Source organism: Anomaloglossus baeobatrachus, chromosome 4, assembly GCF_048569485.1.
Source record: "Anomaloglossus baeobatrachus isolate aAnoBae1 chromosome 4, aAnoBae1.hap1, whole genome shotgun sequence".
Taxonomy (NCBI): domain Eukaryota; kingdom Metazoa; phylum Chordata; class Amphibia; order Anura; family Aromobatidae; genus Anomaloglossus; species Anomaloglossus baeobatrachus.
In genome coordinates, this window is record NC_134356.1 from 612,365,468 (window position 1) to 612,380,198 (window position 14,731).

Genomic DNA, 14,731 nt, shown 5'->3' on the forward strand with positions numbered 1-14,731 from the left:
ACTGACTTGAAAAATCCAATAGCTATATGCAAGAGTGAATATGTGAAAAATGGAATCTGCATTACTGCCATGAACATATGAATCAAGAGAAATTTAGCTACTGAATTGATCAATGCAATAGAGCCCCAACACTACGCCAAAGTATTTCTCTAAGTTGGGTTCCCTAGCTTGTGTGTGTCCTCTCATGCAGTTAATGCAGATTCCATTTTTCACATATTCACTCTTGCATATAGCTATTGGATTTTTCAAGTCAGTATTCACACAGCAGTTTCTGCTATTTCATGTATTCCCCTTACATAGTCACTGGTGTGCATACCTTATCTCCCCATAGTGATGTTTTTTTAGGTTTTTGCACCCAGTTCGGACTTAGAATGGTGTTCCAAACGTTATTCCTATTTGTCAGTGTCCACTTCAGCCTGATCTCCAGCAGATTCCACCACCAACAGAAGTACTCTGTGTATAGCCCCCTCTAAACAGCTAGGTCACTCAGCAGTTTCCACACACTGCACTTTGCTGAATCTGTGGCGCCCCTGAGGCTTCCGTCGCCACAGGTCATTGTACCCCATCTGCGGTGTGATGCCCATTCTGGGAGAGGAAGAGAGTGAACTCCGGTCCCCTTGTAAATTCACACTACACCCATTGCTAGGGACACACAGGACCAGGGAAAGTGGCAGGCAACCCTCCCATGCTGCATGCTGAGAGGGGCTGTAAGACCCATCCCTGCTCCCATAGGGTGGTAGCTTAGCAACTGGGGAGGTGGGAGGAGCCTCCAGAGAGCAGATAGAGATAGGAAGGTGAAGTTTAGTCAGTTCGCTCAGGGAGTGAGAGAGTGAGGAGTGAGCATGTAGTTGGAGGAGAAGAACGAGAGAAAGGAGGGAGGAGGAGGCCTGCTGGAGGCAGGCAAGGAGAAAGAAAGAAGAGAAGAAAGAAAGGGTCGCAGGGCCGCGGGTAGTCCTGTAGGTACCACGAGCAGTCCTTGTTGGGTACCGAAGCCGAGGGCCCAGAGGCGCTACGAGTAGCTGCAGGCTGCGGTGGCCTGGTCCACATTGACATCGGTGGAGTGATTAAGCTGCGACAGGGGACGGTCCCTAGAGACTGGAGGAGTGCAAAAACAATCTCCAAACAGTAAAAACCGAGGCCCAGGGACGTTGCAAGCTCCCAGGGCCAGAACCCATAGCAGACCTTCAGAAAAGGGGTAATCAGCCGACAGGTGACCCCCCAGCCTGGAGGCTGTAGTGGAGGCCAAGCCAGGGCCATCCAAACTCGGGCAAGGCTAGTGAAGACAGCAGAGAAGGAGACACTAAGAGAGAGGGTACCGGATTTCACACTCGGAATCACCCAGAAGACGGAGGTCCCTGACAGCGGTCCCAGCAGTCCAAGGGTCCTGCCTGCCCTGACAAGAACTGTGAGTAAAGAACTTGAACTGCACCTCTGAAGTTGCCTCAGTTATTTCATCTGCATAGACATTCACAAGCACCAACAGTGCCCCGGGCATTGCTCCACCTGTGGGGAGCAGTACCACCATTGCTGCCATAACATCCCCCGGAGGCCTCACACAGCAGCGGCGGCTTATTAGCCGCATACCACAGGTGGCGTCACAAACACAACCATTAACAAGCAAGCCACATATTCTACTGACACCCACCAGGGCCACGGAGCCGGGCCCAGCCACCACTGACTACCACCGGACTAGTCCGGCCCGGCACCGGGTGTCCCATAGCCCTGGGGTGGGCGAGTCAACTTTTGGCGTCACGAACAGGATTTCGTGCCCGGTCTAACCGGGTACTGTGCGCCTGAAGAACCGTGTGACAGACTGTGTACTTTACTGAGAAACCGCCGCGCCCCTGAGGCTTCCGTCGCCACAGGTCATTGTACCCCATCTGCGGTGTGATGCCCATTCTGGGAGAGGAAGAGAGTGAACTCCGGTCCCCTGGTAAATTCACACTACACCCATTGCTAGGGACACACAGGACCAGGGAAAGTGGCAGGCAACCCTCCCATGCTGCATGCTGAGAGGGGCTGTAAGACCCATCCCTGCTCCCATAGGGTGGTAGCTTAGCAACTGGGGAGGTGGGAGGAGCCTCCAGAGAGCAGATAGAGATAGGAAGGTGAAGTTTAGTCAGTTCGCTCAGGGAGTGAGAGAGTGAGGAGTGAGCATGTAGTTGGAGGAGAAGAACGAGAGAAAGGAGGGAGGAGGAGGCCTGCTGGAGGCAGGCAAGGAGAAAGAAAGAAGAGAAGAAAGAAAGGGTCGCAGGGCCGCGGGTAGTCCTGTAGGTACCACGAGCAGTCCTTGTTGGGTACCGAAGCCGAGGGCCCAGAGGCGCTACGAGTAGCTGCAGGCTGCGGTGGCCTGGTCCACATTGACATCGGTGGAGTGATTAAGCTGCGACAGGGGACGGTCCCTAGAGACTGGAGGAGTGCAAAAACAATCTCCAAACAGTAAAAACCGAGGCCCAGGGACGTTGCAAGCTCCCAGGGCCAGAACCCATAGCAGACCTTCAGAAAAGGGGTAATCAGCCGACAGGTGACCCCCCAGCCTGGAGGCTGTAGTGGAGGCCAAGCCAGGGCCATCCAAACTCGGGCAAGGCTAGTGAAGACAGCAGAGAAGGAGACACTAAGAGAGAGGGTACCGGATTTCACACTCGGAATCACCCAGAAGACGGAGGTCCCTGACAGCGGTCCCAGCAGTCCAAGGGTCCTGCCTGCCCTGACAAGAACTGTGAGTAAAGAACTTGAACTGCACCTCTGAAGTTGCCTCAGTTATTTCATCTGCATAGACATTCACAAGCACCAACAGTGCCCCGGGCATTGCTCCACCTGTGGGGAGCAGTACCACCATTGCTGCCATAACATCCCCCGGAGGCCTCACACAGCAGTGGCGGCTTATTAGCCGCATACCACAGGTGGCGTCACGAACACAACCATTAACAAGCAAGCCACATATTCTACTGACACCCACCAGGGCCACGGAGCCGGGCCCAGCCACCACTGACTACCACCGGACTAGTCCGGCCCGGCACCGGGTGTCCCATAGCCCTGGGGTGGGCGAGTCAAATCCCTTGCAGATTCAGGGGTGCCCTGGACCTTAGTCATAGCTAGCCAGGTGCATGTAATCAAGCCCCGCAGTGCTAAGATTTAAGACAGTCCAACCTGGCTTTGCTGTAGCCCGAACCAAGAAGACAAACATTTTTTATAGACTTTAAACCCAGTAGGCTCCACATATTTTGTATAAATTCAGACTAGTGACAGTCATGTACACCCCTATCTTTCATGCTGAATTACATGGGAATATGGCCTAAGTTTTCTGTTAAACAAAATAACTTGCAGTATATCTAACAAAGGGTTAAAAGAAGGAAACTCAACACATAACAGCATTGAACGTGGCAGATTAAAAATACAAATATCAACCAAAATAGGAGCCCCAGATGCATCTATTCTAATGGAAGGACATTTCCTGCCCTGTTATCATCTGACACTCATCATACACTGGTCTAAGCATCCGGCTGATAATTTTACAAACAGTGAGCCCAGTGTTAGACAGGAAAGAATAAGAGCCTGTGATATAAATTGGGTCTGGGTGCTGTTAAAGCAAAACTGCATTTTTTTGTGCAATGAACAGTATGCTCCCTGAATATAAGCACCCATGCAGCTTGTATAAGGCCTCACTCAGACATAAGTTATTTTTTTCTCATACATAAAGAGCAATTATAGGTTTCATCAGTGTTGTTTGTTTTTTTAACAAATGTCATCTGAGTTTGGTCAGTGTGTCAATTTTTTCAGAGTTTCATCAGGAAGTTTCTCAACCTTCTATCAAACTGTGAAAAATTGACAGCACATGGATGGCAGCCGACCCTTAAGGGTGCTTTACACGAGTCGATCTATCGTGCGATAGATCGTCGGGGTCACGGTTTTTGTGTCGCACATCCGGCATCGCTTGCGACATCGGCCTGTGTGACACCTCCTAGCGACGCAGTATTGCTCACAAATCGTGAGTCATGTACTCGTCGCTAGGTTTCATAAAATCGTTTATGAAACATGGTGCCAGTTGTTCATCGTTTCCGTGGCATCACACATTGCTCCGTGTGACACCACGGGAACGATGAACATCGCTTACCTGCATCCCGCGGCTCCCGCCGGCTAAGTGGAAGGAAGAAGGTGGGCGGGATGTTTACATTCCACTCATCTCCGCCCCTCCACTTCTATTGTCCGGCTGCCGCGTGATGTCGCTGTGACGCCAAACATCCCTCCCACTTCAGGAAGTGGATGTTCGCCGCCCTCAGCGACGTTGCACGGGAGGTAAGTACATGTGACGGGGGGTTAACGAGTTTGTGCGCCACGGGCAATCAATTGCCCGTGACGCACAAACGACGGGGGCGGGTACAATCGATCGTGAAATCGCACGATCGGTCGTCCCGTGTAAAGCAGGCTTTAGACTAACTCGAATCAATATCAGACAAGTCTCCATGATTTTCTGGAGACAAATTTAGTTTGCGAAAATATATGTGTGGCGCCCCTGAGGCTCTGGTCGCTACAGGGGTACTGCACGTCAATTAAAGTGCGGTATTCATCTCAGGTAAGGGGGGGGTTAATCACCGGTGTTCCACATTCACACACTATATACAGCTTAGAAGCTTTCACACAGGGTAGGTTGACTCAGGGTAGGCAGGGGGGTGGCCATAACAATCATGGGACTTCCCAGTCACTGAAGCCAGCAAGCTGGGGGGCTGGTTTCACTTGGGGGTAGAAATAGGTGCAACACACTCACATAAAAAACAGACCCGTCAGGACCACACTTCCGGCAAGACATCTTTGGAAAACTTGGACTTTACTAGACCCGGAGCTTGGAGCGGGAGTTCAGCCAGGGTACCTAACTGCTGAGGGTGACACACTAGAAATAGGACTCTCACTTATTCTCTCTCAAAACACTGGTGGTGGCCCCTTACTGGATCTGGGATTGACCCGAGCCCATCACGGCAGTGACCAGTGTGACCAGGCAGGCAGCTGAAGTTGTGAGTAAACTACACTCTGAACCCGTAGAGACTGTGTTGGCTCATCCTTACCAGTGCCGCCGCCCAGCACTTAGGCGCCAATGGCCATTAAAACCCTCCTCATCCACCCGGGGCCCGCTCCGCCTGTGGGGAGTGACACCATCCCAGCTTCCATAACACCTACCCCGGCGCATACCACCGGTGGCGTCACAACAAACTTTTCCCAATATCCCGCTTCCCCCACAATTTACTATACGCCTCGGGGCAATAGAACTGGGCAAGGCCACCCCGTGACAACGCCTGACCCGACCCAAAAAGGCCCGGCAACGAGTAGGTTAACCACCTGCTCCGTGGTGCGCTACGTATGGATGTTTGAACAGCTCCATTGACTTTAGCCACGTGTACATGTTGAGTTTTTAGTGAGGGTTTTTTTTCACCTCAGTATTTGTAGCCAAAACCAGGAGTGGAACAATCAGGAAAAGTAGAATAAGAGATCAGGACAAGAGTTGGGCTCCACACATATGCTGTAATAGTCGTGTGTGAGGATTATAAGGAGGAATATGACATTCATATGTCAGTCAGCTGTCACTGTTCATTTACACATGCCCTGCCCTGCAGCAAAGAATTCCCCAGATCTGGTCGCCAAATGGCCAGGTGACAAATCTAATTAAGACTAAAGAATAAGCTCTAGCCAGCAACCCTCCAGCTGACAAGGTATTCAGCCAAAAAGTTGGGTGGCCAATTTCAGGTTTTACAATTGGCTTCAAACAAGAATCATAGACTTTAAGGCTCTTGTATAAAAGTTACAATATTGGGGAGTGCGTCACTCCCCCAAATAGGGCAGGTATATTTCTAGCTTAACGATGGTGAGACGCACATCATACATATTTTTCTATTAATAGTGGGATGTACGGATTGGCCAAAATTAATAACTCACTGAGTGAAGCCAACTTGTGTTTCCTATCTATGGATAGATCAAATCATAACTGGAAATATGATGGTCATATATTCCGCGTGGGACACTCACGGCCGGAGATATGGAGAAAACTGCAAATTCATACCTTTCTGGAAACTAAAGACGCATACGATGTCCAGCCCTGTCTTAGGTCACAAGGTGGAAGGGAACATAGAAGGGATGTAAGTTCATTAATAGGAGACCGGACATTTTGTGAATGTTCTTCTCTGGGAGGTCACGTGCAGTACACGTGTTAGGAATCCCAGGAAAACTCATGGCTCCAAAGCACCTCCCCTGTGCAAGCCAACAGCAGACCTATTTATAAGGAACAAGGTAACTGATCCACCTGTGTATCCTTTTGAAACCATAACTTATCTGTAATTGTACTTCTGACACAATATCTGTAAATCCCATCTTGTATATAGTGTATCATCTAGTGTGCCCTTAAGGCAATTAAATACTGTATATAATTTAATCTTGAGCTGTTCTTTTATCTCGATCCACGAATTACATATCCATGAGTTCAGCTTAGTATTACATGCTACCTGGGCTGGTTTCTGACCTGATATAGTCCTGTTAATGGACCAGGCCTATATCTAACGAGGAACTGGTGGCAGACTACTGTACTGGACCAGAAGAATCCTTTTCCACTGGGGATAGTGAAAAGGTTCTGGCAGGCTGTCGGGGTTATGAGAAAGATGGGTGGCACATCTGTGTGCGCGGCCTGCTCTATCTCCCTCCCCATGCCTCTCTGTGCCCGTGGGTACAGGAGGTGTCAGTGTTACATTGCGCCAAGCGGACCTTTCAATATCTCTTGGGGGTATAGAACGTTGCGTGTTGGCGGAAGTAACGAGGTTGTATCGCGTGGCTCCGACGTATTAGAGGCGTCACGGTGGGGCTGCGAGGTGTGGTTTTGTCACCGATTGACGGGCCCACGACCGAGCGGAGGGATCTTAAGTAACCACCTGGCCCTGTTCGTGACAACGTGCATCACATCTTACCCAGTGGTTGCATGAGAAGAGGCAATCTATGCCTTTTGCAGTCCCAATGATCTGGAGAGAGCCAAGCAATCACACTACTAATTGCGATTTCTGAAAGGTGCCCCCTATTAGGAAAGGAGTTTCAAGGAAGAAGAAGTGGACTTTAAAGTATCTAAACCTTCCATTTACAATACGCCCAGTACCACATACAGAAGAACTGCTGGTTCAAAAAGCACCAGAAATATTTCCAGTCAATTCAAGTGAGGAAGAAGAGGGTGCTTGGTGCCATGAGGCATCTTTTTCTCATGACCCAAACTTTCTGTCACCAACATCGACTGAACTTCACCTTATAACACCGAGTGAACAGAACAATCTTGTTAGGCATTTGAATCTGCAGAAGAGTAAGGGGTACTTTACACGCTGCGACATCGCTACTGATATATCGTCGGGGTCATGTCATTAGTGACGCATATCTGGCGCCGGTAGCGACATCGCAGCGTGTAACACTAATGAGCGACGATCAACGATTGCAAAATCGTTCCAAAACGGTGATCGTTTACACGTCGTTCATTTCCTTAATATCGCTGCTGCCACCGGTACGATGTTGTTCGTCATTCCTGCGGCATCACACATCGATGTTATGATCTGGAACCATGGAAGACCACCATAAATCATTGGTAAAAGGTGATAAGAGCATTGGCAACTAATCTGGCCGCCATCCCCTTACTAACCATCACAACTAGAAGTAGCCGAGGGGTGAACTAACATCCTGTGCACCGTGAACCCAGCCGGAGAACTAGCTATCCTAAAGGAAGGAAAGATGAATAACTCTCTACCTCAGAAAATAGATAAAGAATAGCAAGCCCCCCACATTCAAAGACTGCGGTGATATAGGAAAACACAATACACAGATAGATGATAGGATTAGCAAAGGTGAGGCCCCCACTGACTAAAATAGGAAAGGACAGGAAAGGGGCTGATGGTGGCCAGAGAAAAACTCTTCATAATTCCAAATTCCTGATAGTACAAAAAGGCCCTCAGATCGCACGATCTGCACTCCGTCCTATACCAGGCGCTCTTGTCATACCAATGAACAGAAAACAGGAATCATTACAAATTCAAAAAACCACAAACACATGGACTAAGAGGAGCAATACTCCAAACATAACTGCAGGGAGTTTCCCAGCTAAGCAACTGAGAGGGAAGATCCCTGCATGAAAATAAACTGAAAACAACCACAGCAAATGAAAAACTCAGATAAGAGTAAAATAACCAAACAACAAACAAAGAGCAAAGCACTTATCTGGGGTAGATGTGGTATGGAGCAGGATGAAGCAGGCTGGTTAACAAAGAACAACTGACATCCGGCATAGCCTGCTATCAGACCAGGAATTAAATAAGCAAAGAATTAGCAATGGAAACGCGCATTGCTCAACACACCTGGTCTCTGTCCAAACAATTCCTGGCCACAAGAGGGAGCCTCCCAGCAGCCAAAGCATAACTGACATTCACAACACATCACTATGTGTGACACCGCGGAAGCGACGAACATCTCCTTACCTGCGTCCACCGGCAATGCGGAAGGAAGGAGGTGGGCGGGATGTTACGTCCCGCTCATCTCCGCCCCTCCGCTTCTATTGGCCGGCCGCTTAGTGACGCCGCAGTGACGTCGCTATGACGCCAAACGCACCTCCCCCTTGAAGGAGGGATTGTTCGACGGTCACAGCGACGTCGCTGACAAGGTATGTGCAAATGACGCTGCTGTAGCGATAATGTTCGCTACGGCAGCGATCACCACATATCGCACGTATGAGGGGGGTGGGTGCTATCGCACTCGACATCGCTAGCAAACGCAGTGCATAAAGCACCCCTTAGGCTTAGCTCTTAGGTTCCAGGCTACGGTGGAATCTCCTAAAAGGTGATGTTTGGATGTCTTTGTTCCGCAACTGTGATACAAATCATGCACAATACTTCTTCATGGAGGGCGATCATGTGGGATGCAACAATCATAATCCAAAGGAATGGAAGCGCTTCATCGTTTTGTCCAAAACAAACTGAAAAGCCATCTTGTTGCATAGTGGAAATGCTCTACCTTCAATACCAGTTGGCTATAACTTATGCAGTACACATGAAAGAAACCTAAGACAACATGAAACAGCTGTTGAAGTACCTTCACTGTGACCAACAATTGAGTCCCCTCTATGGTGACTCAAAGGTAGTTGTCCTCTTACTTGGTCTACATGGTCTACATGATGGATACAAAGTACTACTGCTTTCTGTGTGACTGGGATAGTCGTACAAGAGAATATCACTACACTAGAGACCGGCCTCTCCGATATTCATTTCAGCCATGGAGTAAAAATGTCCTGCATCCAGCACTTGTTGACCCACATAAGATTTTGTTACCACCATTGCACATGTTGGGTCTAATGAAGAATTTTATACCGGCAGTGGATAAAGCAAAAGCATTCAAGTATCTGATAAATTTCCAAGGTTGAGTGAAGCAAAGATAAAGGAAAGAGTCTTTATTGGACCTCAGATTTGTAAGCTTCTTTAAGACGAGGAATTTTGCAGTTTGTTGCAAAGCAAGAAAAAAGCTGGATGGTGGCATTCACATTAGTGAACTAATTTTTTGGGGAAACTCAAGAGCAGGTAACTATTAAGAGTTGGTGTAAAATCTCCTCAAAACATATAAAGATCTTGGCTGTAACTTGTCGTTAAAGATTCATTCCTTACATTCGCATCTAGACTTTTTTCCACCAAACTGAGGAGCAGTGAGCGACGAGCAGTGAGAGATTTCACCAAGATATTGTCACGCTCCCCGGGTCCCCTGCCCTGCTTCCCGGCTCACCTGCCACGCTCCTCGGCTCCCCTGCCTCGCTCCCCGGTTCTTCGGTCCGGTCTCCGTCGCTCCCCGCTCTCCAGCCTCCATTGCCTGCGCTTCCCAGGCGTCCTGGTCCCCGCTCCCGGCGCCCGTCGGCTTCTCAGCCCCAGCCCGGCTCTGCTGCTTCCTCTTCACAGCTTCCTGCTCTGGCTTCTGGCACCCGGGCCGCGCGCATGCGCAATAGGGCGCGCGCGCGGTCATTGACCCTTTCTTAAAGGGCCAGCGTCCACTGACAGGAAATGATGCACACAGGTACAGGGTATAAAGGGATTTAGTGTCCAAGTGGGCGGGGCCTGTTCTTCGTGTTTCCCAAGCTAGGAGTCAGGTCTCCTTGTGTCTCTGTGCCATACTTACCTATCTCTCTTCTAGAGCCGATCCTGCCTTGCCATCCGGTCCTGCCGAATCCCGCACCCCGAACGCTGCCTATCTGCCATCCTGACAGTCCGTACCATCTCTGATCCCTGTGGTGACCCGTCATCTCGCTCCAACGGTTCCGGACTTCGCCTGACATCATCTCGGCTTCCGAACCTGAGCTCCGTCACCCGGACTACCATCAGTGACTCCGTGGTCCCAGGGACTTCTCCATTATACTCTTGTGCATGGACTGTCCTGCTATCTGTAGTGCTCCAGCTACCGGACCCCTTACCATCATCAAGGAGTTCGGCCCAGTGGATCCACCTCCTGGGTCTGCCCGTCCACCTGGCCCTAACAGATATTGTGTCTACGGAGAAAAGATATCAAGGAAAATGGAATCCATCAATGCTTGCAGGTTACTGTTGGAAAATTGTAAGAGATGATCCGATGCAGGAATACAAGAGACGAGCAAAAAGATTTGTCACTGAAAGAGGACCAAATCTAGTAGTGCAATTTCTGTAATTGTTTATAATTCACAATAGTGTTTAGACATGTTTTTGTTATTTGAATTGTTGCTAAGTTTCCTATAAATAATTATAAGAAAATTATGATAACAAAATATTCTGCATCTTTATATTTGCAAAACTAAAAATGTTTCAAACTACTGAAACTTTTATGCAGTCATTATATGTAGGAGTAAAAGGAAAACTCTTTGATATCATAGAAACAAGAGCCAATTAAATATTTTCATTGTCAGATGTGAATTCAGAAAGTCAAAATCATTAAGAAACGGCTCATTTCTTATTAGATCACAACTATCTCAGACATAGGGAAAAAAATCAAGCACTTTTTCTTTTACTATAATTTATTTTAATTATATTTAAATTATAATTTGCTTTATTATTAGAACTACCAGCATGAGATCTATGTCTTTGAACAACTCTCAATTTTAATGTGCAAAACCACCAATGAGGTTGGATGAAGAAAAAACGTGCCTCACCGTGTCTTATTAAATGATGTAGTCGGCTTATTTTTCTGGGTCTCCAGCCACAGCTTAAACTCCAAAGCTTCTCAAGAAAAGGATAAAGTGGTGAGTCCCATAATTACAATCTTCATCTTTATTTGGTTAGGTTGGATGCTAGCTCCTTAAGGGGAATCTGTCAGTAGGTTTTTACTTTTTAATCTGGGAATAATATAGGGCAAAAGAGCCTGATTCCAGGGATGTGTCAATTATTAGGCTGCGTACTGTAGCTTCAATACAATCACTGATTTATCAGCAAGAGATTATCACTGCTGGACTAGGTCTCACATGTAGGACCAGACCAATCAAGCTAATCTCTGTAACCCCGCTTGTTACAATGGGTTTGGGATAGCAGGGAACTGGTGCCCCTAAGCTGTCCCTCAAGCTAGAGGACCCTACACTATCCCTAACTTCAGGGATACTCCTAATGGTGGAGAGGCTATGTTTCCCTCGTGGCACTGCTCCTAACCAGTCCTGATCTAATTCCCCCTCTCCCTAGGGAGTGACAGGATAGGATTATGTTGAAACCACAGATAAAGACAGACAAGGGAGAAACAAAACTCTGTCACACAGCATGCACACACACACACACACACACACAGGATAAGTCAATAAGAGATTCAGGAGAAAAATAAGAGCAGGAAGGAAGCTACAAAACAACAGGGGTACACTCCACAACCGCACGAAGCAAAAACAACAATTTAGCACAACTTTCACCAGAGAGTCTGGGACACCAAACCTCACTGATCAACACAGAATAAACTATAGCTGGCATGGGTAGAAGGATTCCAACAGTATAAATAGGAGGAATGCAGATGGGGAAGGTCTCCCAACATGTGATTAAAGGAGCAAGCAGACTAGCAGGGTTCACATAACTCATGCTAGCCTGCCTATGCATCAGCACACAGCAGGTCAACACCCCAGTCTGCCTGTATTGATCCCAGACAACAGAGAAAACATCGGGCAGAGTGTCAGAATCTGCAATCTGAACAGAGTTCAATGCCATCATGAGTCGGCAAAGTTTTTGCAAAACTCGGTGTGACACCGCCCCTATCACTGATTAGCAGCTCGCTGATAATGCACAGTGTGCACATGAAGCTGCCAATCAGGGGTGTGGTCAGGTTTATACACAGCTTAGCATTCAAACATATTCAACAGATAAAACTGATTTTATCAAAACTACACCAAGAGGTCCAGCAAGTGACACATCATTAGAATTAGGCTTTCTTGCCCAATATTATGCTGCGCTCAAATTACATAGCAAAACCCTGCTGACAGATTCCCGTTAATACTGCATGTAAGGAATGTCCAGTGAAAACAAGTCATCACCAATTCATAGCATAGTTGACAACTTGCTGATCAGTGGGGAAGTTTATGCATGAAGGAGAACTTTTATCCCAATTACAATATGGAGTGGCAGGTCTGAAGTGTAACCAATAGGGATGATCGAATACCTCAAATATTCGGCTTCGCAAATATTTTCCGAATAGGTCCCTAATATGCGAATATTCGATGCGCAATGTAAGTCTACGGGAAGCCCGAATAGTTCCGAATAGTTGTTATTCGGGTTTCTCATAGACTTACGTTGCGCATCGAATATTCGCGAATTCGCGATTCTTTTTCCCTATTAGTATGACTTTTAGATCCTTCTTTTTAGAATAATTTTTCCCATTCTTACACGTGTATATGAGATTTATTTTTAAATATTGGAGATTGAGAATTTTTGAATCACTAGAAGGAACACTAAAATATACTTTATATCTGTGTCTGCTATTGTCTTATGTTATTTTGGATCAATGACATGGTGTAATTAGAAGAATTCCATCAGGTCTAGAGTGTCCCTTGTCCCAATGCAACTATTGATACATACAGCAGTTGAGGGTGAAAACATTAAACAGATCCATAGGCCCTCATTTACCAAACAAGGCAAAAATGCGTCATTTTTGTATATGTCTGGCCAGTATTTTTGGATAGCTGTTTCCTGTTTTTTTTGTGGTGGTGGGGGTTTGCTGTAAAAAATACATACTTAGTATCATTTATGTATTTTCTATTGTTTCTGTATTTCTTTTTATTTTTAATACAATTTGTCCCTGAGAAGGTCAAAAAACACTTTTTGTAGGATTTTTTTTTTTTATTTAAAGGGGTTGTCCCCTTTCAAAAAACCTTCATTTCCAGATGTAGTTTTGTTTTAAAATAACAAAACAATCTTTACTCATTATCTTCAGGCTTAGCGCCGATATCAGTTTCCAGTATTGGATGTGACGCTGACGGCGCTGCAGCCCATCAGTGAGCTCACGTACCGCACCTCTCAGAGCTCCAGACGATTGGCTGCCTTACTGTCAACACGATGGATACCAGGAGCAGTGGGAACTTAGCGCTGGCCCCACCAAGTAAAGAGCGAGTTAGTTAATATTTTAGAAACAAGCTACAGCCAGAGTTGAAGATTTTCTGAAAATAGACAACCCTTTCAATTCTATCTTTAAGGGGGCTTTCACGCAATGACATCACTAACGAGATGTCGTTGGGGTCACGGAATTTGTTACACACATCCGGCCTCATTAGCGACGTCGTACGAGCGACCACTAACGATGCAAAATACTCACCAAATCGTTGATTGTTGACACGTCGTCCATTTCCCAAATGTCGTTGCTGATTTTGGACGCAGGTTGTTCATCGTTCCTGAGGCAGCACACATCGCTATGTGTGACACCCCAGGAACGATGAACAACACGGTACCTGCATCCTCCGGCAACGAGGTGGGCGTGATTTTCCTGCGGCTGCTCTCCACCCCTCCGCTTATATTGGACGCCTGCCGTGTGACGTCGCTGTGGCGCCGCACAAAATGTCCCCTTAGAAAAGAGGCTATTTGGCAGCCACAGCAACGTTGCTAGGAAGGTAAGTATGTGTGACGGGTACTAGCGATTTTGTATGCCACGGGCAGCAATTTGCCCATGATGCACAAACGACGGGGGCGGGTGCTTTCACAAGCATCATCGCTAGCGATGTCGCTGCGTGTAAAGCATCCTTTACACTACCATTTTCCTCTATTTTGTGGGCAACAGCTATTTTGAAGCACTTTGTGATTTGAAGCCAAAACTCAAAGCAAGAAAGCAATCTAGAAACCGAAGCAAAATAGGTGCCACATTCCAAAATACAAGATAGGCTAGAGGAAAGTAGAAAAATCTGATACTAAATTTGACACCCCTAAACCGTTTATCTACTGATGAAGCCCAGTGAAAGACAAACTCATTGGTACCTTTATAGTTTCAATCTCTTGCCTTATTCTTGAGAAATCCACATTTTTAGTAATATGCAAATTAAGTGTTAAGTGCTATGGGTGGGAGAATGCATTTACTTCTCAGATTATTAATATTTTTGGTGCCTCCCTCACTCTTTGATTGACAGCTGATGTACCATTGACATCAGATGCTGACCAGTTAATCCCGCATCTGCACAGTTCAGCAGTCTCCTTGTGCCCTTCTTTATTGTACTTTGCATGCGCCAAAGACCAGTGAGGTCTGTAACTTCAGGAGGGCAAGTTAGTTTCCA